This window comes from Pinus tabuliformis, chromosome 4_2, assembly GCF_031772625.1.
Source record: "Pinus tabuliformis cultivar Carrire ecotype Pingquan chromosome 4_2, CPIR1, whole genome shotgun sequence".
Classification (NCBI taxonomy): Eukaryota; Viridiplantae; Streptophyta; class Pinopsida; order Pinales; family Pinaceae; genus Pinus; species Pinus tabuliformis.
In genome coordinates this window covers 977388108-977413194 of record NC_142304.1, presented here as the reverse complement: position 1 = coordinate 977413194, position 25087 = coordinate 977388108, and positions in this window count along the sequence as shown.

Here is a 25087-nt window from a genome sequence, read left to right as displayed (position 1 = left end):
AAGTAAGAGGGGTGAGGTAATTCAGTAAAGTAGAGAATATGGAGAGAGTCAAAGTGAAACGCTATGTCCCCATGTAGCTCTTAGCCTTAGCCTATAGAGAGGTAGTGGACGGTGCCCCCTTTATTGAGATGTGAAGTTGTGCTCCTTGAGCTTCCGTCCCTGGGAGAATGAGGACTATTGCCTCGTTAGCGTCAGTAAGAGAATGTCTTTCTTCAATAGTGGGTTCTTTCCTTGGTTGGATCATTTGGTTTCTATGTCCAAGGTTAGTTAGTTCAATGGGTTACTACTAAGGCCGGTCCGTTCGTTTCTGTGGGACCAGCCTGGAATTTGGATGAAAGCAAATCTAGCTTTTGATATTCTTTGACCTGCCCCCCTCGCTGGTCGTCCTCCTTAAGTGCACCTTAAGTGCATCTGAATATTGCCTAAAAGAGAAACATAAAAAGATTATGAGTCAACACAAGGTCCGGAGGGTCTTGCGCTTCCGAGTGCAAGGTTCAATCTCGAGGAGCTAAAAGCCACTAGATTGACTACGGAAATCGAGGACCCGTAATTCATGGGAAAAACACCAATCGTGACCTTTGCGGAGAAACGTGGAATCCGTTGATAGAACTCGGAATCGAATAATGGGTAACTAACCGATGAGATTGATGTCCGTAGACTATGTAGACCGCTTTCTTCGCTAAGGATCTTGGGGCTCGCCGGTCTGCGGTTGCAGGGAAAGCCAATCATTTCAATAATTCATCCACTCCACATTCACAACTTCTCTTGATGCTAGATGCCTGTACATCTATCTATCTCAATCTTAGCATCCCACTATTGAGTTCGAACGAGTGGCACTGGGGAAGGTTACCGATTCCCAACTCGTGCATCCATTACAATACAATAAAGAATCCATTAGTTCAATCCGTCCCACATACTTGTTCAAGGTATGTCGAACAGTAGTTGAAGTTTAAGGTTGCGAGCTTTGCCTTACTCCCATTCAATCCAGGGTTCAACGAAGGGGACACCTTATCTTGAGTTGGGAGCGGATTAAGGTAGGATAAATTCTTAATGAGATCAATTGGTTCGGCCCGGGACGAACAACTGCAGACAGGGGGTTATGGTTAGGTCTAAGAGACACTTACTGGGGAACGAGACTAGTCCAGCAAGGATCCGATGGGACCGCCTTACCCCGAGTAAACCTTCGCTTCAGCTGCTTTGTACTGAACAGTGCAATTCACTGCCTTTCCCACTGTTACAACCGGTCAATATAAGGTACCTCGGAACCACCTTATACTAACAGCTGTTGAACCTACTAGCGCTCTTCCAATCAATCTCGTCAATATTTGATCGATGCAAGTTGCCTTGTAAACTCTGAAAACTATCCCAACACATTCCATCGACCGACTTGTACTACCGCAAGGCTAGCCCGAACAATCTAACCTTACGTTTGCCCTCGCTTCGGATTTAGTGCATCAATAACTAGTCAAAATCAATGTGTACTAGCGTAGGTCACAAGTATGGTTCTATTAGAGCCCTAGCAACAGAGAAACACAGGCAGTCCATTATGGGAGGCGCTCGGAGCCGCCTCATCCCGCTTACCCATGCCCAATTTTTCAAGCTTAGGCCCCTCCCGCACTCGCTCACGCTTCACACGCTCATTCATTTCAATCACACACCACCAGTAGCAAGCTCCATCATCATCAAGATAAAGAATTCAATAATAGTAGCAGGGGTGAGGAAACGAAGTGAACGAACCTCCCTAATTCTCACCATTAAGATCGAGAAATCCATAATGGTAGTAGGATAAATACATAAATGCATCTGTCAATCCCATCCTATAGGAGCAACGACAGTATGAATAGCAATAGAAATCTCCCCCTCCATGGCGGTCATTAAGGTATTGGCCTGAGAGAGCAAAGTCATAGAATCAATGTACTGATAGCCCATAGGCCCAAGATATCCCTAAGTTATGTGGACTGCGGCTATTGCTTCCTACGCCCGAGTTATACGTACCATTGCCACCTGAGTGATGGCAGCACAGATAGGCAAGACCGTCTATAGAATGTGTGCTGCAAGTAACCCCAACTTCTATGGCAAAAGTGAGTTAAGCGAGGGGTCTGAGCGTGCAGTTACTAAGTCCAAGCTGTAAATGTAAGTTAATGCCTATGTTGGGATATCAATGGCACCCATATCCATGTTTCTTTCATGGGAGAATCAAAGGGGGGTGGATTGTGAAGCAGCAAACCGAGACGAGAATTGAACTAAGTAGTCGAAACAACAAAGCTAGAGGTGAATATTCAATGTAGTATGTTATGAAAGATGTTTCCAGACTCATACTTTCACGTTTCGGTTGATATTCCTTGCCCCCCGGAGGGACAAGCGGCTTCGCACCTTGGGTCTATCATTCCGAGACTTCAGTAGGAGCTGGGACTACTGGCTGGTTTGGAAAACTCCAATACCATGAGGTGGAGTTACTTTTCTCATTGAGAATCGGATCATCCTGTAGGTGCGTGTCCTGATCTGTTGATATCTCTGGTGGATTTCGCTCTCCACCTGTTCGTTTCACTCCATTGGCTTCTTCCATTAAGTCAGCCTAGAAGGTACATCGTTGCGCTAACGAGTCTTTAGACGGTGCAGTGAGCTGGGAGCTATTTGACGTTGCCCAACCAACCAAGACATCTACGACTGAGACGTTACCTGCAGTCACGGGCTCGAGGGTCGTCCTTCCCCGTTCGCTGCTCACTTGATATCTTCTTGGACCATGAGTGAATGCAGCACCTGGTCCCGATCTTGAGAGCCAACGATCACAATATTGGGAAAGTAAGAAAAGAATAAGGGTTGGGACCTAATATGAGGACTTACCTGGCTGGGGTTCACTTCGTTTCCAGAGATCACTTCATTATGTTCCCATTTAAGGGCCCATATTACTTAGGGGTCACTCACTATTCATATGGTGAGGGTGCGTTAGCACACTCGACTGCCTTTAGTTACTTATTTGAGAGGGGGGCCGCCATCGCCCTTACTTCTTCATAGGGACGGAGTCACTCACTATTCATATGGTGAGGGGTCACTCACTATTCATATGGTGAGGGATTTCAAACACTAGGAAAAAAACAGGTTCGTTAGAACTGAGTGAGGGGAAGGAACAACCTTTACCAAACAGACAGGCATGGAGGGAGAGGTCATTTCTTGCTCGACTAACAGGATGCGTAAGCAGGCTCGACTGTTAAGGCCGCCATCACCTTTAGGTGCTCGACCATAAGGGAGAGGGAGAGGGCAGATAATGCATATATTATATATGTCATTATGCCATGAATGATAGATCGATTTCTTCCCCTCAATTCAAAAGGCTGGTCCTCCTTGACCGTCTTAGGACCAACCGGTAACCCGACTGAGGTCGTTTTTTGAGCCCTAATCGAGGGTCAACCGGGTGGGAAGACCAAGGGCCTTCTACGTCCCAGCCTGAGCTTATTTGATCCGTTGAATAGGTAGCCGTTGAGAGGCCCTCCTGACCAGGGAGTTTATTGGAAACATACTGCGCCTGTTGGATGTCGCGTTTTCCTCTCCCTCTCCTCTCCTCTCCCTCTCCTCTCCCTATGGTCGAGCACCTAAAGGTGATGGCGGCCTTAACAGTCGAGCCTGCTTACGCATCCTCTCGATGGCGGCCCTCTCCTCTCCCTCTCCTTAACAGTCGAGCACCTAAAGGTCCTTATGGTCGAGTACCTCTCCTTATTAGTCGAGCGTGCTTACGCACCCTAAAGGTCCTCTCCTTAACAGTCGAGCCTGCTTGCACATCCTTAACAGTCGAGAACCTAAAGGTCCTTATGGTCGAGTACCTCTCCTTATTATTCGAGCGTGCTTATGCACCCTAAAGGTCCTCTCCTTAACAGTCGAGCCTGCTTGCGCATCCTTAACAGTCGAGCACCTAAAGGTCCTTATGGTCGAGTACCTAAAGGTCCTTGGGGTCGAGTACCTCTCCTTATTAGTCGAGCATGCTTACGCACCCTAAAGGTCCTCTCCCTATGGTCGAGCCTGCTTACGCATCCTTAACAGTCGAGCACCTAAAGGTCCTTATGGTCGAGCACCTAAAGGTCCTAACCAGTAAGGTGCATCCTTATCAGTGAAGTGCATCCTTACCAGCGCATCATGGGAGTGGATCCAGTCGGTTCAGAGAAAAGCGCGGGGAGTGGATCCAGTCGGTTGGGGAGTGGATCCAGTCGGTTCAGAGAAAAAAGCTGTTCCTCATTGTCCTCTCCTTAACAGTCGAGCCTGCTTACGCATCCTTGGAGCCACGTGAAAATGGCCATTTTAGGCTATTTTTTAGGTCCCCGCTAGGTCCCCAGCTTGGGCCTTTTCAAGTAGCCGTAAAACGCACGCAGAGGATAATCTTGAAAACCTCCGCCAAACTAAAATGGCCAAATTAGTAGGGAGAATGTCCAAAACCTCCGCCTCAATAGTCCTCTGTGAGCAGCTATATGTGTAGCTTTATGAGTAGCTTCAATGAATACTCTTCAACGTCGTAGCTCAATGAAATCTCCTATACTCTACGTGTAGCTTTTTCTATGAGTATATCAATGTGTAGATGAGTAGCTCAATGTGTGAGTCTGCTATGTGAGGTGCTCTATGCCATGTGAGGTAAGAACCATTGTTCCGTATGTTCAACCCCGTAGGATCCAGATCTGTGGGTTTTGTCAGTGTGTCTCTGAAAGGGTATTAATCTGCTATATATTCTTTTCTCGGGCCAGGCTGAACCTGGACAACCCATTGGATCCATTATAACAGCCCACTACACTGTACTGGATAGACTCCTGAAACCTCTTCTTACACGCCTTATCTTAGCTTCCGATCCAGCATTCCCTCCCGCGATCTATCCCTCCCATCCAGCCTTCCCTCTCCCTCCAGCCATGCCCTAAAGCAAGAAGGACTCAACCCCCCGATTTATTGCAGGATTTTCGGGACCCTGAAACCACCACCCATTAGGACTGAGCCATTCAATTCTTCATTCCATGCGAAGCAGTTCATCTTTCCACATATTGACAAAGCTGAACTACCCCTATCATTTCATTGTGTGTGGGTCCCCGGCTCCTACTTGCATTCGTTCGTGCAGGAAAGGGGGATAGCGGCTTTATAGCGGAGCGGGATATACTGGATAACGTGGGTGGGACAGAGTTTGGGTCAATCCATAGCTAACTACCTAGGATCCGTAGCATAGGATCGACCCGTAGCTTACCATCTACGCCATCCGTAGCTCACTGCCTCTGTTGCCCATAATAATCAATCCCGTAGCAAGGAGGTAGGCATAACTCCACAGCTAACCCCGAAGATCTGTCCATCAGGCCAGAATGACTCGTTCCTTTCCGGGCTTTAAGTGACTCATCAGGAGGAGGGGCTTGCCTCTCTGGTGGGGAAGGAAGTGGGGACCTTACCCATATTGATGTGAGTGGGGACATTGAAAGGCAGGCTGCTAGAATTATAGCTAAACCAACGAGCGTGTTGAAAGGAGGCCAGGCCAGCCAGGTTCAGCTTTTCTTTATACTTACCACATCCGTTCAAGCATTTCCTATCTTTTCGTCCCAGAAAGCCTATAGAGATAGGTACGAAGTACTGAGAAGCTAAAGAAAGGCACAGACCTGAGAAGCTGGTCCTGGTCTTACCAGAATCCTTGGGGGGCTTGCCCTTGAGTTGAGATTGTGAAGGGCCGGCCTGTACCTACTTTCTAACTAAGGAAAGAAAGTCTTAAAGTCTGTATGAAAGAAGGGTTGCCTGGGGGAGGGTGGGAAAGCAATATAAGTCTCTGGTCTTGCCAGCCAGGTATGTGGCCTGTGCCTTCGCTAGCGGCTGGTTGGTAGTGATGTTTGAAAGGAAAGAAAGAGATGGTTCAACTCGGAGCGTAGCTTTGGTAAGGTTATCTCAACCAAAAAGCCTAACGAAACGAAGGGCTCTGAAAGATCAACGAGCACCAATTAGATGAAATACCAACTCATAACAATGAATTTTGAATTGGACAGCGGACCATCAAATTGGAAAGCCTCCGAAACAAGTTCCTATAAGCCCTAATCTGTACCGAAAGCCCCTGAGTAACCAATATAAACGCTATATAAGGTGCGAAGCCGCTTGTCCCTCCGGGGGGCAAGGTGTTCCCCTCGGTGATTCTGGTAAATGAAAGAAATCCTCCATCAAGGCATCACACCTAACCTCCTCACAACTAGAAGGCTCACAAATGAAGAAACTAATGCAACATGACTAGCATATCTCCTAGGAGGTATACTCGCCCTCACTGAAGATCTGGCCGCTCCTACATGCTCCTGTGCATCCTGTCATTTCTAGTTAAGCCATCTCGGCCTCCTGCGTGCTAGGGTAGAAGGCGAGGGCATATCCACCCTCAATCTCATCTCGTCTACCTCTGAATCTGACTCTGGAACAGCAACCTCCTCACTTCCTTCAATCACTGAAGGAGATACCTGTGAACTAGAGGATCTCACATCCTCAGCAAAGTCAACTCCCTCTATCTGAGAGAATCTTGAAGTAAGAGTAACATAATGGTCAACTCCCTATGCTCGAGAGAATCTAATCACCCTGTCCCTGTACTATACAACACACCCATCAGCTGCAAGTCTGGAATCAATCAATGATTCCACAAATGTCTCCATAACATCTCGCCATGCATCCTCTACATATGCCTCCTCAATACTAGAAGGCACATACAGCTTCCCGCTGGAATGTACAAGTGCCACAGGATCAGCAAGCAACCTGTAAAGGCCACCATCAGCAGAAGTACCAGCACCAGTAGCACCAGTACCACCGAGCTTTGCACCTGGTCTTTCTATTCTTTATTACTGGAGAATCATCACTCGCTTACATGCATGCATACTCTTTAGGAACTCCCTTTATTCCCTTCCTTGCTAAGCCATGCCCTTGCTAATCGCTAAGTCTACATGCTCATATAGAATCTCTTTTTAGATAACGGATTTGAGAGGGGAAGATGAGCACGGAAAAGATCTCTAAGCACGAGAAAGAGGGAGAACGCCTCCTTGATTTTGGAGGCCAGAACTAGTAACGACTCCTTGGCTAACGACTCTAGGTAAGTCAGAAGTAAGATGGTCATGTGCGCAGCTCCCGCAGGGGCAAGTCATGCTTGTTCCTTTGTTTTCAAGTCATATGGGGATAAAACCGTAGGTGCAAGTAAGGTTGTGATTTTGTCTTGATATGCTCGGTTGTTCAAATTCCTGCTCCAGAGTGTAAGTAGTCAAAGAGAATACAAAAGATGGGCTTAGGGATTGGTCGAGCCTTGAGAGCACATAAATGACCTGCAGGATTGTCAAGGTCCCGGAGGGGCTTGCGCTTCCTAGTGCAAGGACCCGACAGGGGGCTCGACTGATAAGGACCCTTTAGGGGGCTCGACCATAGGACCTTTAGGTACTCGACCATAAGGGAGAGGGAGAGGAGAGGAACTTTAGTTGCTCGACCACCGGGAGAGGACCCGACAGGGGGCTCGACTGATAAGGAGAGGAAAGATTGGTTCTTTATTATATTCTCGATAGAAATCCATCACCTTCCTTGCCCTCAGAAGCGCAAGCCCCTACGGGACCTTCCAAAGGTCAGGTTTCGCGAGCATAGGAGAACAGAGGCCCTCCTACTATCAGAGTATACCAGAACAGGGGTACCTATTAAAGCCCCTCTTACACCCCACTCAAAGAACCCAAATTGACCATCCAGCAAGCGAATTCATTTCGTTCTGCATGAGCTCTCTTCTTCAGCTTTTTCGGAGTAAGTGAAGTCGGAAAAACCTTCAATCACGGTTACTTCTCGGGAATTATCTATACCTTCCATATTGTTGAAACGGGGAGGGACAAAGCAAACTTTTAGCACTTGCCCTAATAGTTGCATGAATCAAGTTCTTTGGCTTTGTACCGTGCCTAGAAGTAACAATTGAGCTTCCCCGGCATTTCGAGTTATTACCATATTGTGTGCGAGCCATTTAAGGAAATCCAACCTGAGATTGAATGAATGAGAGGCCATCCTGAGCCTGAGATAGAGAGAGTTTCAGCTACGACATTCTATATATTGCGGTGGTTTTCCGTCGATTCATATTCGTAGAAGACCTGAGCAGCTTACCTTTGAAGTTGTCCTTCAGTCAAGCTCATCCGCTACGCTTCCAGCTCAAAGAACCAGTATGGCTTCCAGTCAGTACGGCTACGCTACGCTCATCCGCTTCAAGCTAAAAGAACCAGGCGGCCTTACGTTACGGTACCTTGAATGAATTGCTCACCCTAGCTGCGTCCATTCCACTCCCCAGGCGGGCGTTGTTTTGCCTTACTATTCGCTCGAGGGGGCCAGGTGAAAGTAGGAGGGGAAGAAATGATCAAAGAGGTGCAAGTAGGTAACACAGGGTCTTTTATTATAGGATTTGACCTTAACCATTGAGTGGCTGGGTGGTTGTGCTCGTCCGCTGTGAGAGGATGGGGAGGAAAAGAATTCTATTTCAAGGACTAAAAAGCATTACTTACTCCAAATATGGGGCCTTGAATAGAGGGATCTACTTGACCCAATAAGTCAATTAGGGATTTCTCGCTCATCCATCATATGGGTGAGGGACGAGATACTTGACTTTAGCAGTGAAGTGAAGGTCCCGGAGGGGCTTGCGCTTCCTAGTGCAAGGATAGCAGATCAAATATTGGTATTTTTCAACATCAATAGTGGGATTGCCCAAGTACCCCATTTGAAACCCAGTTCCAGTTTCCAAGGCATGCTTACCAATGCTACCTCTTATACTGCTCACTATTCTACCAATGCTGGATGGGATATACTAAAAAATAGGGATTACCCATACAACCTTACCTAACCAACCTCTACAAACCACTATAACCAACGCAGATGGGGTAGGATCCTTAAAGGCTTTCCTGTCTGCTTTTGACATGCTGTTATCTGAGACTGGGCTAGCTCTCTTCAATCAAAAGAGGGCTTTACCATATTATCTGCATTAGTCCATCTGAACCAGCTGATGAACCGATTGAATCTTTATTATATATGTAATTACGCAATCCCCGAACCAATAAGTCACTTAGGGTGTTAATGCTCACCCGACCATAGATAGGGTGAGGGAAGCTCAAGGCTGTGGTAGATAAGAAAGCATCTTGATTAGACACGTAATTACGTATATAATGAATGACTTGAAGACTTGCTTGTCCTGATCAACCCTCTCATTTTGAATTGAGGGGAAGAAAGAAAGGTAAATCCAATAATGCTGCTATGGGCATATGTCATTATGCATGAATGAATGAGATATGTCATTATGTATGTAATTATGCATCGAGGAAAGAGAAGATCGAGTAAGTGAATCGGTCTACATTGATGGTCATTCATTATATATGTCATTACGCTCGCAACCTCACTGGCATTTCTGGTGTAACGTATATAAAGAAAAGCATTGATCTAGCTTGGTCGAGCCTCACTGGCATTTCTGGTGTAACGTATATAAAGAACCTGCCTCTCCGCTCCTCAACATCGATTGGCCTATGCTCCTTCCCCGATGCGGGAAAGAACTAAACGTACCTTATGTAAGGACAGCCTTTCTTCCTCTCCCTAAGGTTGAGCCATCCTTTCCTCACATCGCCTTCAACAAGGAGGGAAAGTACCATGCTACCATGCCGTATCTCCTTGTTGAAGTTTCGGCTAATCGCTTTCATGATGGAACCATAGTTGCGGTAGAGATAGAGATGTGCACCTCGGCGAGATGGCGTAATGACATATATAATTCATTCATGCATAATGACATAGAGAATATATGCTTTGGCGGAGGTTTTCACAGATTTCGATGGCGGCCCGGTGGTCGAGCGTTCGTTGCCTCTCCCAGAGGTCGAGAGTTCGACAGGCTCACCCTCACCCTATGGAGGTGAGCCGCACGAATCCTCTCCTCTCCCTCTCCTCTCCTCTTCCTATGGTCGAGTGAGCTTACGCTTCCTCAATCTCTGCTTTGCCTGCTTCTTTCCCCTTCCTTCCTTACTGGTGGAACTGTTAGACTCGCATCGGCTTATTCTGTTATCAAGATGAGTCATCCGCTTCACCGAGAGTGAGGCTTTCCCACGGTAATTGAAAGGTCAGCTGAATGCGTAAAGGAATGCGCACCCCTCAACCCCGATTCCACTTTCTGAATAGCTCTGAATAGCTAAGGATCTTGATCCCAGTATATCCAAAATAGAAATAGAGGCATCTCGAAATCTATCTTAATTTGACGTTGAGATTGATGCTTAAATATAAATTAGGTATATGCGTGCTTCCCGGGATTTTGATTTCCCCGGATTCTTTGCTCGCTGCTCATTGGTTAGGAACCCCATTCGCCTTGACTTTTGAGTCAGGGTGGTCGTAGATCATCTGACAAATCAGAGTAGATCGGTCATGAGATGTCCCATGAGAGTTCTTTTTTCTGTGAAAAGTTGTGCGATTAGTGTTGCGACCCCGATTCGTGCCGCGGTTATTATAACCACGATTAGCATCACGATTGTTGGAAGCAAGAAGAGCAGTAGTGGACCGATCTTGAGAGGTATGGTGATATACTTCTAATCGTTTTTCACGATTGAGAAGCATACTTTTTCTTTCTTCAAAAGAGGGTGTGGTGGACATGGTGTGTACTGTATTAACAACCACATCATAATCAAGATCAAGCTTATCTAATAAAACTGCAAGAACACAACCAATAATTTCTCGATCACTCATTGGTTGTTGAATAAGAGATAGTTCATCTGTGAGCCTGCGGATACGATCCATATATTCCGTAATGGAATATGAACCTTTGCGAATATGAAAAAGGTAATGCTTTATCTGGTAATATCGAGCATTGGTCTGGGAGGTATAAGCCCTGTCAAGAGCCTCCCAAGTGGAACGAGCTGTCTTGTATCCAATAACTTGGGCAAAGACAGTAGGTCTTATTGTGGTATGTAACCAACTGATAAGGATCTGATCCTTCTTCTTCCATGAGGATGAATAGGCTGGATTGAGGTCTGTGAGAGAGGGAAAGATGACCAAAGAACTGGGGAGGTGGTGAAGCAGATCAGTAGAGACCAATAGCCATCAATAAAGGTGTATGAGCAAACCATCAAGTCAGAGGTTAACGTTACGGTATAGTAGCTGACAGGAGAGCTAAGGGAGAGAAGAAGTCGAGTGGGAGGCTTATTAACTGGAAGAAAGCAACTCCATGGGGTTAAACCCCTAAATCGAACTCGTGGGGACTTACTGCGATAGAGGATTCGGAAAGCACGGGGAAATCTGTAATCTTTTCATACTGGGACCGGATAGCCAGATCGAGAAGGAGAAGAAGCTAACATCTTATCATCTGCGTCTGATCACTAATAGATACTCACGCTAGGGTAGGAATGCAACCTCATACTAAAAGAGGAATGACTCTATTTATGCATTTTTGCCTTTAGGCAGTCACATGAGAAAAAGCAAGGATAGGCTATGAAAAGGTGGCTAGGAAGAAACTACCTAAGACGAATATTCTACTTCAAGCTGCCGTACTGGAATAACCGATTGACTATATAGAGAAGATGCCCCTACGGTTCTTTTCTCTTGACAAGCGTAGCGTAGCTTCTTTCTAAAGAGTGAGTGAGCGCAGTGAGTGTCGCCCAAGGACTCTTTCGAACGTACTAGGGAGTGAGCGGGGGGTCCATTTAGCGTAAGGGAAGAAGCGAGTGAACGTGAGAGCGTAACTTGTCAGCTGGTTATCTGGGGGGTTCCCCCGTAAGGAGCGTAGCGACGAGGAAGGGGGGGTACCAAGGAAGGAGCTGCCAGTGTAGCGAATTCATAGAATGTAGTCAATCCTAGTGCTAAAGGCGGGTTTGGGGTCTTAAGGCTATACCTAGCTGGACCTTCAGGTTAGATAAGTTGCCCAGAACCACAGGAATCTATTTCTATTAAGAAAAGGTAGGCAAAGAGGGGCTCGTACTAACTCCAAAGGCAGGGGCTCCTGCGGACTCCTTATCGTGAGCTTCACGAAATAAATAGAAGTAAAGACAGGTGGAATAAAAGCGGTAAGCCTCTTATTACTCATTGGACCCAGTTGTACATGGATCAAGGGACCATCTCCTGCGATCTACGGAAGCTCCATAAGGCCGTGGGGCGACTTACCTCCATTACGCAGGAATGGTATCCGGGACTTCCCAAAGAAACCTAGTCATCTGGACCCACCCGTGCTTCCTTTTACGCTTCGCTGAATTAATAGATCTTGGAACAACTAAGAATTTGTTTATTGGTCTCAGGCCTCATCTTCATACTCCAAACATGCCTGCTATATCGTTTCGGGTGCTCTTGCCGGGGAAGATTTGAATGAGAAAATGCGGCTTAAGCGAGTGCCTCTGCTGAACAAAGAGTTGGAATTGAATCTACAGAGACTGCCTTTGACCTTGAATCTTATATAAGATTGAAAGAGAGACCCATTTTCGGATGCGGAAACCTGCGCCCCAAAGAGGGCGCTCGCCCATCCTTCAAAGTCTCACTTCTTCTCTAAGAAAAGGAGCTCAACGCATGAGTTTTGACCGTTGAATGTGGTCGACCATTCATTAGGCTTTTTTTCACCCATCTTTCATGGCGGTCCTAACTAAAGAAAGAGCAATCCGCTGCGCTAGTGAGACTGATCGGGAAGTACTTGACGATCTGGTTTGAGCCTGTGCTTTGTTACTTGAATTCTCTACTTCTGCACTGGGACCCTCTTCTATAGGCTAGAGCCCCTTGTATACATACTAACGGTAGCAAAGCGAGTACTGAAGCGAGGGGAGTGTACAGAACGAACAAACGTAGCAAACCGTTGGTTGGGGAAGAAGACCTCTGGGAGTCAATTATTCAGATAGATAGCGGAGCTTTCGGATGGGGTACATCAATCGACAGTACCAACTGGGGCTTCCAAGCCCACTTGATGAGCTTGCGAAAGGATGAATGAGACCATAAAGCTTTGATCAAAAAGCCTACAACTGCTCCACATCCATCCGGTGATCCCTACCTCTCTATCCACAACCGACCCATCTCCTTGAAGCCGGGTAGACTGATCGATCGAATTCATTCATTTTATGCTCGTGCATTAGTGACATCCGGGTCAGGTTATGTGGGATCAGGTTTAGTGGGAATTGGATAAACCGAAGCAATTGCAGAGTTTCAAAGAGCTCGAGTTGCAGACGATTCCCCGCTCGGATAAAAGACACAACGTCCAAAGAAGCTCCCTCAGTAAAGGAATGAACCCGAGGAACCAGATCGAAGGGATATGAACTTGGGTATTCGACCGAAGAGAGAGGGAGAGCAAGAAAGAAGGCTATACCTTAGACTGCTGAAAGGCTTATCAAGGAAATCTTTCTTCCACGTGTTCTCTAATGTCATTTCACTGCGAACTTCAATTCAAGCTGAAAGCCAGGATCGAAGAAAGATGCTCGACCCTGGGAAGATGTCAATTTCAATTTCAGTAGATTCGTAGCAAAGAAAGATTCAGAGAGTTGAGTTGGCATGAGTCCCGAGGCTTAACGATTTAGAAGATAGGGTTCGGTGGCGAACTCCCCTCTTGCTCCAGGGTCGAAGGGTACTCCACTACCGGGAATTGTCACTTTCTACTAATAATAGGGGTTGGAACACAGGTCATAAACTAAAGCAGGAAAGACAACCTCCTATGTAACGTACTCCTTGGCTACCTCGAAATTGAAGCATAGAAATTTTTCAGGAAAGCAAATACTAAATCTAGAAAGATTTGCTGGAATAGCATTCTGAAAAGCGGGTTCACTATTAGAAAAAGAAGGTCTACGATCAGGAATTAGGTGCATTTTGACTGTGGCAACTGAAAGACAGGAAAAGGGCAAAGGTGTGTGGGAGAAAGAATTCTCTGAAGCGAAGTGGGTGCACCGGGAACCTCATAGATAGTAATAAGGATAGCGCAGAGTTGAGGTCAAAATGGTATCGCCACAAAGCCTTGATCCCAGCTGCCTCGCTAGCGAAGGATCTTGCCCTGAGCGAGCTGAGTAAAGGTAATACCGAAAGCAGCTTGCCCTCAGTAATCAAAAAAAAGAATTGTTTAGCCGATTTCCGATTGGCTGCGAGTCACAATCTCTCTCGTCTTAGTCACGAAATGGACAGCCTCCCAAGAAAGAAGCCCTTTGGTGGAATGAATCCCCTCAGTTATTTCCACGGATCATCATGCTATGCTTTCTTCTATTCCTTCAGACTATGATGAAAGCGATGCAGGATCTTAAGCCAGACAGTGCTCCGGGCCCAGATGCTTTCACTGGCAGGGACTGTTGGAGTCTCATTAGAGAGGATTTTTTTGCTGCTATTCGGGATTGGTGCTCCTTTACACAGGGCTTATACTTCGACCTTCATATGACTCGTTCGAAAAAAGAATGAATTGAGTTGAATAATGGGGATAGGAGGTGGAATCGATCGATAGAGAGTTATACACCAAGAGATTTTCCAAAGGCATCTAGTTATGCTAGAGCTAACAACAAAGAATGTAAGACTAACCGACCATAGAGAGGCGCGAAAGCTGCTCGAGCGACAGCGAGAGGTGCGAAGCTACTCGACCGAGAAGGGATAAGATGCTTGCCCGCGGTTACTTGCTTTCTACTAGAAAGGTTTTGAACACTGGGCATAAGTCACAGGGGGTACTGCAGAACATGTACGAGCCCCTTCTAATGGAAAAATCAGATTCAATGAGGATTTGGTTCATCCCACACGTACACGTCACGGGCATCCCTATTAAGAGCGAAGCGATCGGGATGCTCACTCTCTGCGATTGCTATATAATTTATCTTTTTCTGCCCTTACCAATATAACCGTTACTCTCGTCCCTTTAGGCACCTCGAATAAGAGGCATTCCCACCATTCATATTCCGCCCGGTCAACAGATCCTTTCTCACGATCTGGATTAAAAGCCATTGTGGGTGGCGGAGCGCTAGAAAACGACTGCAACACCATACCCGTCGAAGCTCAAGTTAGACTGACCGGGATGATAAGTCAATTGAAATGCATAATGACATATATAATGAATGCTTGGAATCTCCCTCATTCATCCAGCGGTCATGACATATATCATTCATTTCCGACCAAGCCAAGAAGTAAGAGGCTGCATTCATGAGATATATTATATATGTAATTACGCTTTCTTCCTTGCCCTACCTTATTGGGTGGGGGCGTTGCTCAATATTCCAAAACCTCCGCCACGGTCAAATGGCCAATCTAGTAGGGAAGCCTGCTGAAACCTCCGCCAAGGTGAATAAGTAAAACTAGGAGGGAAGGGTGGTCAAAGTGCCGCCAAGGCAGATCTGAAAAAGTAAGCTTCAAAACGGCGCTTAGCTGAGCGCCGTACCGCTCTTTCTAACCGACCGATAGGGGTGGAACGGCGGGTGACCGCTCTTTCTAACCGACCGAAGTGAGAACGGCCTATAGGGTGCGTAAGCACACTCGACTGATAAGGAGAGGGACCGACGCTTAGCTGAGCGCCGTACCTCTCCCGCTGGTCGAGTCACTAACGTACCTCTCTTTCTAACCGACCGATAGGGGTGGAACGGCGGGTGACCGCAACCGACCGATAGGGGTGGAACGGCGGGTGACCGAAGTTACCGCAACCGACCGATAGGGGTGGAACGGCGGGTTACCGAAGTTACCGCAACCGACCGATAGGGGTGGAACGGCGGGTTACCGCAACCGACCAATAAGGGTGCGTAAGCACACTCGACTGATAAGGACCTTTAGGTACTCGACCATAAGGACCTTTAGGTACTCGACTGTTAAGGATGCGTAAGCAGGCTCGACCATAGGGAGAGGACCTTTAGGGTGCGTAAGCACGCTCGACTAATAAGGAGAGGTACTCGACCCCAAGGACCTTTAGGTACTCGACCATAAGGACCTTTAGGTGCTCGACTGTTAAGGATGCGCAAGCAGGCTCGACTGTTAAGGAGAGGACCTTTAGGGTGCGTAAGCACGCTCGACTAATAAGGAGAGGTACTCGACCCCAAGGACCTTTAGGTACTCGACCATAAGGACCTTTAGGTGCTCGACTGTTAAGGATGCGCAAGCAGGCTCGATTGTTAAGGAGAGGACCTTTAGGGTGCGTAAGCACGCTCGACTAATAAGGAGAGGTACTTGACCATAAGGACCTTTAGGTGCTCGACTGTTAAGGATGCGCAAGCAGGCTCGACTGTTAAGGAGAGGACCTTTAGGGTGCGTAAGCACGCTCGACTAATAAGGAGAGGTACTTGACCATAAGGACCTTTAGGTGCTCGACTGTTAAGGATGCGCAAGCAGGCTCGACTGTTAAGGAGAGGACCTTTAGGGTGCGTAAGCACGCTCGACTAATAAGGAGAGGTACTCAACCATAAGGACCTTTAGGTGCTCGACTGTTAAGGATGCGCAAGCAGGCTCGACTATTAAGGAGAGGACCTTTAGGGTGCGTAAGCACGCTCGACTAATAAGGAGAGGTACTCAACCATAAGGGAGAGGAGAGGGAGAGGAGAGGGAGAGGAGATGGAGAAGGGTCCACTCCCGCTGGATCCACTCCCATCCCACTGGATCGAGGACCCTCACCATATGAATAGTGAGTGACTCTGTCCCTACCGGTCCTCTCCCGTTGGTCGAGCCTGCTTCCGCATCCTCTCTTAGCTAAGCACGAGCAGGGCTAGCACGAGCAAGGATCTTAGCTAAGCTAGAACAAGCAAGGCTAGAAGTGGATCCGTCATCGAGTGGATCCAGTGGGAGTGGTGGACCCGTCTCCATCTCCGTCCTCCGTCTCATCTCCGTCCTCCGTATCCGTCCTCCGTCTCCATCGAGAGGAGAGGGAGTGGTTCCGCGCCCTAATCTTGAAAACCTCCGCCAAGCTAAAATGGCCAAATTAGTTGGGAGAATGTCCTCTCCTTATCAGTCGAGCCTGCTTACGCATCCAAAACCTCCGCCAAGGGAGCTGATCAAAAAGTAAGTCAAATGAACCCGCTTGACGTTAGGAGGGCAAGGAAAGGAGCAGAGGTGAAAGCGGGAGCTGGGACAGGACCAGGCAAGGATACAGTTGCGTGTGAACCCGTTAACCCAGCAGTATATTCTGTTGACCGCGTGAAAGCAGCAACTAGAGCAAAGACGGCAGCAGCTATAACAAAGGTAGCAGCATAACTGGAAGAAGCAGAGCCAGTTAGAGATCGAGAGGTTGTTTATATGGAAGTATAATCAATTTCAGACTCAGATCATCGAGATGCAGATCCAAAGACAACAGAGGAAGCAGCAGCATCCGCAGCGAAGGCAAAGGAATGAGAAGCAAGGGTGATAGCAGCACAACCAAGAGCAGAGCTAGAACCAGCAACGGAGAAAGAAGCATATCCTATGGTTGGGGTTCGAGCATATCTAACTAAGTTTCAGTAGCGGATTCAGTTGTTTACCTTGAACCAATAAATGTCTCAGTCGCAGCATTCCTTCCAGGTCGAGAGTGAGTAGCCAGGGTTTATTTGGAACCTGTTTATCCAGTTTATTCACTCCCAGCATCCGAGTAAGGAGCTTACCCATCAGTTTTAGTTTCTATTGCTTAGTAAGCATCCGAACCAATTATAGTATCAGTTCATGATGCCAGTGAACCAGCATCAATTGATCGAGTTTACCTAGTAGCATCTCTTCCAGGTCAAGATCCAGTCCCAGCTTCCCTTCGCCCGGCTACAGATCTGGTTCTTCCAGTTTCGAAGTGAGTAGTTGCAAAACCACCCATTAATTCATCACCAGTTTATGGAGAGGGAGCAGAGACAAAGACAGAGCCTGTTTCAAAGACATAAGGAGAAGCAATAGGGGCGGAAGCATCAAAGGCAAAGGCGTTATAGTAAGCATAAGAGGCAGAGCCAATTCCAGGCGTAGTCCAGTAGTGGCTTCATCAGCACCGCCATCTCGCTTGCGTACTGAAAGAGAAAGCACACAGAAACGGTGCGTAGGAGGAAATAGTCGAACTTGGGGCGGTTAGAACACTTGGAAGTAGGTAGGGTACATTGATTGACCGTTAATGTAGAGCGCTTAGGGAATACTATATGTGGAACATATTTATACCCGTGAATGCTACTGATTGATGATACCACGCTATCTGTCCAATGCCAATGGGCGAGGTGCTTCTTTGACTTGGTAAACTGACTACGGAACTGGTAGGGATGCTAGGAAATATGCCGGGATAGGTGGGACAGGAAAGGACGCTGGGCGATATGGTAGTGGGGAAGCTGAGTCAAGTTCAATTGGATCTGCTCAAATAGGATCTGCCGGAAATGAATGGAATCACGCAAAGGAATGCTTCCGTCCCTTATGTTGGCTCTACCTTTTATGCTTGTGCTGGAATTGAATCTGAGTCAACTCGATCAATTGCTTCTGAATCTCGAGAAAATGCCTATGCCTTCGATCTTGATGCGCTTCGATCCTGGCATGGAGTATAAGATTTGCCTTCCCACCTTCGATTCGTTTTTTAACGTGAACCAAGGTCCCGTAGGGGCTTGCGCTTCCTAGTGCAAGGGGCGTCAATCAAATCAATACAGTTATAAAGAAGCTTGCACACTAATTGGAAGTTCTTGGAAATAGGGCTATAATTTCAACTATGAGACTTGGAATAAAGTGAGAGGCAATCAAATCAAAGTCATTTAGTTGGATGGCAGTCATCATATTGAAAAGAAAGCGAGAAGTTATCATCACCTCTGAGAGATAGGAAGAAAGAGAAAGAAAGAAATCAAGAAATAAAGGTCCGGAGGGTCTTGCGCTTCCGAGTGCAAGGGATAAATAAGAAGTCTAATATTGATAGATTTCACATCAAGACTACTGGGTGGGGGGAAGACCTTCATCATATTTAGAAGGTGGAAGGTCTCAATATTTAGAAGGTGGAAGCGTAGAAGCGTGGAAGGGCCTTCCTTGTTAGTGTCAAGTTCTTGCTTCGTCTCCAGCCGGGTATAGCAAGATCGAGAAGGCAAGAAACCAACCACCTTTGGCAAGCAGCAGCATTCTGTTCTCTATCCGTAGCACCCATACCTCGACCTAGATCCTAGACCCAACCATGGCCCTTGACCTCGACCCTTAAGCTTCACCTCTACCCTCTACCTAGAACCTCTACCTCACTTACGAATATGGAACAGGAGTTCCTAGACACCTGGAATGATCAGGCTAGGCCTCCCGTCTCTCGGCAAGGATCTTGGAACAATGACAACCGGCTATCGACAATGACCTTAAGGCAACGGCCTTCAAGCAACGACTATTGGCTTTGTGTGGCTATCCGCAGGGATAGGGAGCTTGAGCTGGCCGGGAAGCTAGATCGGGAGCTTGAGCTTGGGAGCTGGTTAGCTGGGAAGCTGGAGCTTGGAAAAAGCTGGAGCTGGATGGTTAGCTGGCCGGTCGATGAACCGGGCGGGGCTTTATCGCTTGCTGGATAGACCTGTATTTTCATTCACTAGACAGACACTGAACCCTACAGCTAGAGATAAGTAAGATAGTATCTAATGACATAAGAACGCATATATATGTACCCCGCGCTGTGTGGGTAAAGTGGCGATAGAATGCACGGAAATGGCCTCTCCCTCTTGGTCGAGCCTGCTGTCGCATCCTTGAAGAGTCAATATTCAAGCTCATAGAGCTGCTTCAATGACATAATAACATAGATAATCTATTTGCATTCAAAAAAGATTACTCCCAGCTACTCTCTATTGGAACTACAACAACCCCAATCCCACCTCTATCCAAGCCCACCCAGCCTATCTATCTCAGCTGATGACAGAAGCACACATTCAGACTAACACACAACTCAGACTAGCCTTCTGATCCACTACTACTCTTCGAACCTTCTACTCATCTAAATAGAAAACATTCTAAATAGAAAACATCTAGCCCATCCATTATACTCATGCTTATACCGCTTATACTCACTCTATCTCCATCTATCTTTATACCCATATCTCTCTATCTCTCTATGCCCATACATATCCATCCTCCATATATCTCTCTATGCCCCTCCATACCCGCTCTATGCCCCTCCATACCCTATCTCTCTCTACTAGTTCCATATCTGACTCAATCTCTACTGAAAGGCCACTTGCGTGCGTTTTACGACTACTTCAAAAGGCCCAAGCTGGCTAGATTGAGGGGAAGAAATCGATCTCTCAAAATTGCATAATGACATATATAATATATGGTTTCTCATTTCTTTCTTCCAGTCATGATGCGCTTTAAGGCTCAACCATATGCCCCACCACCCCATAAGCATCTTAGCTTGGCGGAGCCAAAACATAAAATGAGAATAAATCAAATGATGTATGTGCATGGTCTTGACTCTACAGTTATAGCAGCGGCTGCTCCGGTAGTAGGCACCCGCTGGGCCTTTGTAGAGGTTTTGGAACTAGATCCAACTCCACTTAGTTAATGGCCAGGACGTAGAGATGCTGGTATTGAATGTGAAAACGTCTGGTTGGACAATTCAATTGAAACACGTCTCCATGCAAGTCCAAGTTAGCGGACGAGTTAAACGTCTCGATGGCACCATCATATGTGAAAACTAGGGAGAATATAAGTGACTCTTAGGCTTAGGAAGAAGACCAGGTGAATTCAAGTGTCAACGTGTCTACAAGTGTATTCTCTTAGCCCCGCTCTGGCATCGGCACTACCTGGTGGCCTTAGTAGTGGATCTCGACAGCATCGACTAGCCCAAACTCATATGGCCTATGGGCAACAAGTTCAATCAACGTCTCCATGGCGTTAGACCTGGCCCCATAGTAGATATGCAATTCTAACGTAAATATGCCAGTATCACCGTATAAAACTAGTATATAAACAAGTAGAGATGGCCATATCAATCATATAGTATAATGAAAATAGATGGACACATTGAATTATGAGTCTTTGTGTTCATGGCCAGGACATAGAGATGCTGAGATATATACTATGTGAAAATGTAGATATGCTAAGGCCGAGGATCCAGATAGAAGGCTGAAGATCATGTGTGGCTCCAGACCGTTTACAGAGCCGGGGTCAACCTAAGATGCCGTGGACCCCAGGCGTTCAACAAGGCGGGACGTCACTGCGTGTCTGGGCCATCAAGCTAAGGCTGGACCTGGATCTTTTTGATTGAAGAACCGTCTTGCTAAGGCAGGCCTGGAGACTTCATTCACTCTTTAGTAAGAGCTTAAAGGATTGGGATAAATTCACTGCGATTGGGAGCTTGAACTGAACTGCTTAGCAAACTGTGTAGTTATAGGGTAGGCTCTTTACTTTATTTCTGCAGAATAGTACAACTTAGCCTTATAGGCGATTCCATTGTGACTCAAGATCCCTTTGTACTCTTAGCTGTTCTTTCCTTCCATTCCAGATTCATTCAGACACATAAATCCTTCTTCCTCAGTAGTTATACAAATCAATTATTTACTTAGCGAACTATTGTATTGAAGTGTTTCTTCCTTCTGTCTGTGTTCGGGTTAAAGACAGAACCTTCTTCCTCTGTCTTCCAGTCAAAGACAATGTCTCTCATTCATTCATACACACTTCCTTAAGTCGTTTGAGATGAGATACTTTCTCTATGGCTTTAGTCACTTACTCTATGGCTCTATGGCCCGAAAGAAAATATCATATAGCAAGCACACCGGATCTATGAACCAACTACTGAACCAACCGGATAATCTACTGGTTTTTCAACTGGATCAACGGAGCCCGCTGGTAGAAGGTATTCTTAATCTAGACCTTGAACTGCTCGTCCTGGACTTGGATCTGCCTTTGCCTCTGCTCCTGTCTTTGCTTCTCTCCTACGACTGGCTTTGGCGAAGCTACTTCCGATGCGACTATTGTTGGATATGGGTCTGGATATGGAACTATCCGAAGGTCAGCTATAGGGTATGGGTATTTATCTTAAGCTGCTGGACCTGGAAGGTATCCTGGTCAAGATGGTGGTGCTGCTTCTGGTTCTCGAGATGGAAAGGATGCTTATAGGGTGGTCCTTCAACCGGCTCTATGCCTGGGACTGGATCTTACTCATGAAGGTAAGCATCTCGATCTCGATCTGTATATGCAATAAGCTATGCTCCTACCTACCTTTCCCTTGTCCCTGCCTTTGTCTCTATCTACGCTTCTAGGTATGTTACTGATGCTGGAGGATCTACGTATGGAACTGAGCGAAGGGAAGAAGCTACTGTATATGGATCTCACTCATGAAGGTCCTGGCTCTCCATCTCTATCATCTAATAGGGCTGGGTATCGATCTGTAACTGGAAGGAATGCTGCGGGCTCTAAGCGAAGGGATGTTGCTGCTGGGTCTACTGGTCTACTTATGGCGCTGGTGCATAAACTGACTCTGTTCCCAATGCATCTATATCTGCCTCTCCTCCCTCCTTTGCTGTGGTGCTGAGCTACATGGGCCTAGAGCTATATTAGCGAATCCTCAGTCACTTTCATGTCTAATGGACCAGACATAGAAACCATAGAACCATAGTGCATCGTACTGATAATCTGATACCGAAGAAGGGCGCTGCTACGGAGGAAGAAGGGTGCTACGGATAAGAAATCTGTCTGAAGCGAATGAAGCATCCGTAAGCTTTATATTCTCCCTATAGAGACCACATAGAAAGTGAAGTGAATCATCTATGAGCATACGATAAGCTTAGACACCTTTTCATAGGTAGCTGCATAGGTCCGGACCCACTAAGTCATGGATCAATCCATCTAGCTTACAGGAATGCCAAGGACGAAGGATCCGACAAGAAGCGTGTCCATCATCATCATGCCCGAACCCAAAGCTAGAGAGGCCAAGAAGGAACCAGAATCTCCCCCAACCTAACCACCGTGCTGGCCCGACGAGTGGATAAGCGTTCAGCCCTCCCGAAAGTCCGGCCTCCCATCCACCAGCCAAAACCCAAGCAGCGCCAATGCCACTATCTAGAAACTATAAGTAACCGTCCAAAGAGCACCCATGCCACTCCCGGTGAGTCGATCCCCTCCAGCAATACCCGAGATCGTCAGTGTGGTTTGGGCATTACATTGGGCAGCCAACTAGGTCATTGATTCAAATACAGCTAGCATACGGCTCGGGCTAATGACGTGGCGATAGGAGTGAACATCATCATGCGAATGGGAAGCTTTTTCACTTCTTTTATCCGATCTCATATAGCATCGTATATCTCGTAGAGCATACACATGTATCAATCACACACCCCCACCATCCGTCATCAGTCATTCCGTCTCAATCATCGCTGTCAGAATCATGTGCTACTGGGTTGCCGGCCCTGGAAAGAATCCTGTACGAGATGATGTTGTTTCCACTTTGGATGCTACTAGTTATTGATCTCACTCTTGAACTACTAGGTGATGCTTCAACTGAAACGAATGCAGGCTCTTAAACTGGCTAAGGAGCTAATGGAGGTGCCTCTGCTTATGCTTGCTTCCGTTACTAGCTTTGATGCAATAACTGGAATTGGCTTTGAAACGGGTGCTACTTCAACTGCTGGTGGTGCTACCGGTGGTGGATCAATGGGCTCTACCTTCGCTGATGGGTAAACTCAATCTGCATCTACTATAGATGCTCAAAGCGAGGATGCTTACTAAGGAGATGGGACTAATGAGGATGCTGGTCCTGGCATTGGATCGGGATGGGTAGGGCGCTTCCTCGAATGGATGTACGGCTGCGCCTTCCAAAGGGAATCACTAGCGAACACTAGCGAACCACCAGCGAAAACCAACCCCAGCGAATAGGCCTTTCCTTCTCTTTCGGAAAGAATTCCCTCAAGCTTTCTTTGGGTACAGACGTGAAAAATGCCTGGTCCACCTAAGTGGGGACTGTACGCTGAGCCATACCAGTTCATGAAAAAGCTAAGCCTGTTACCTCATAAGCTTGCCCAGCCTTATACCTTAGCAGCGATCTAAGCCTACTACCGTAGCTAGCTTGGTGTTGATAGCTTTATCAGTAGTAGTGCTTAGCCCTAGCCCTTGTGTATCGATGTGCTAGTTGCTCTGTGTATCTTTTTTTGAGTGTAGCTTGATCTCTGTATCTTGCCCACCCCTGCTGGCTATGCCTGTGCTCTAGCTGCTTTCACTCGGGCAACTTCAATTTCTAATGCAACTTTCACTCCTGCCCTTGCCCGCTCACATCCTTTCAACCAACCTACGGGACAACCAACCATAGCTTTTCATTGATAGATTAGCTGCTCAGTCTAGCGAGGCTCGCCCATAGTACTTTGCAGGCCGATTAGCCCTCGCCCCGCTACTAACCCATGATTAAGAGCGCCTCATCCAATGAAATGAACCCTTGTCCTATCAGAATAGATCCTTGTCCTATCAGAGGAGATAAGGTCACATCCGCAACCCTGCCCTACCTATCCCGGATTCGTTAAGTCATGGTAATAAGTTGACCCGAAATCCCCGGCTCGACCAATACTTTTCTTGATTGCTTGCACCTCAATCGGGAAGCTCGACCATAGCCTATAGGTACTTGCCCGAGCGTAGCGTAGCGTAGTTCATTGTCAGTGCAGCCACTTACCCGAGAATCTTACCCGCTTACCCGAGACGATAATCTTACCCGAGCCCGAGAATAGCATTGAAGATATTCACGGCCTTTTAGTCGAGCGTTCGTTACCTCACCCTATTCGATCGAGAGAGCGTGAATGCATATATTATATATGTTATTATGCCATGAATGATAGATCGATTTCTTCCCCTCAATTCAAAAGGCTGGTCGATGAACCAAGGTCCCGGAGGGGCTTGCGCTTCCTCTCCCTCTCCCTCTTGGGTTTACTTATTGGGTGGGGGGCTTATGGTCGAGCACCCTAAAGGGACGGAGTCACTCACTATTCATATGGTGAGGGTTTTAACTCTCACTCATCATATGGGTGAGGGACGGAGTCACTCACTATTCATATGGTGAGGGTCCTCTCCCTATGGTCGAGCGCCTCCGGTCCTTAACAGTCGAGCACCTAAAGGTGATGGCGGCCTTAACAGTCGAGCCTGCTTGCGCATCCTCTCCCTCTCCTCTCCCTCTCCTCTCCCTTATGGTCGAGTACCTAAAGGTCCTTAACAGTCGAGTACCTAAAGGTCCTTATGGTCGAGTACCTAAAGGTCCTCTCCCTATGGTCGAGCCTGCTTACGCATCCTCTCCCTCTCCTCTCCCTTATGG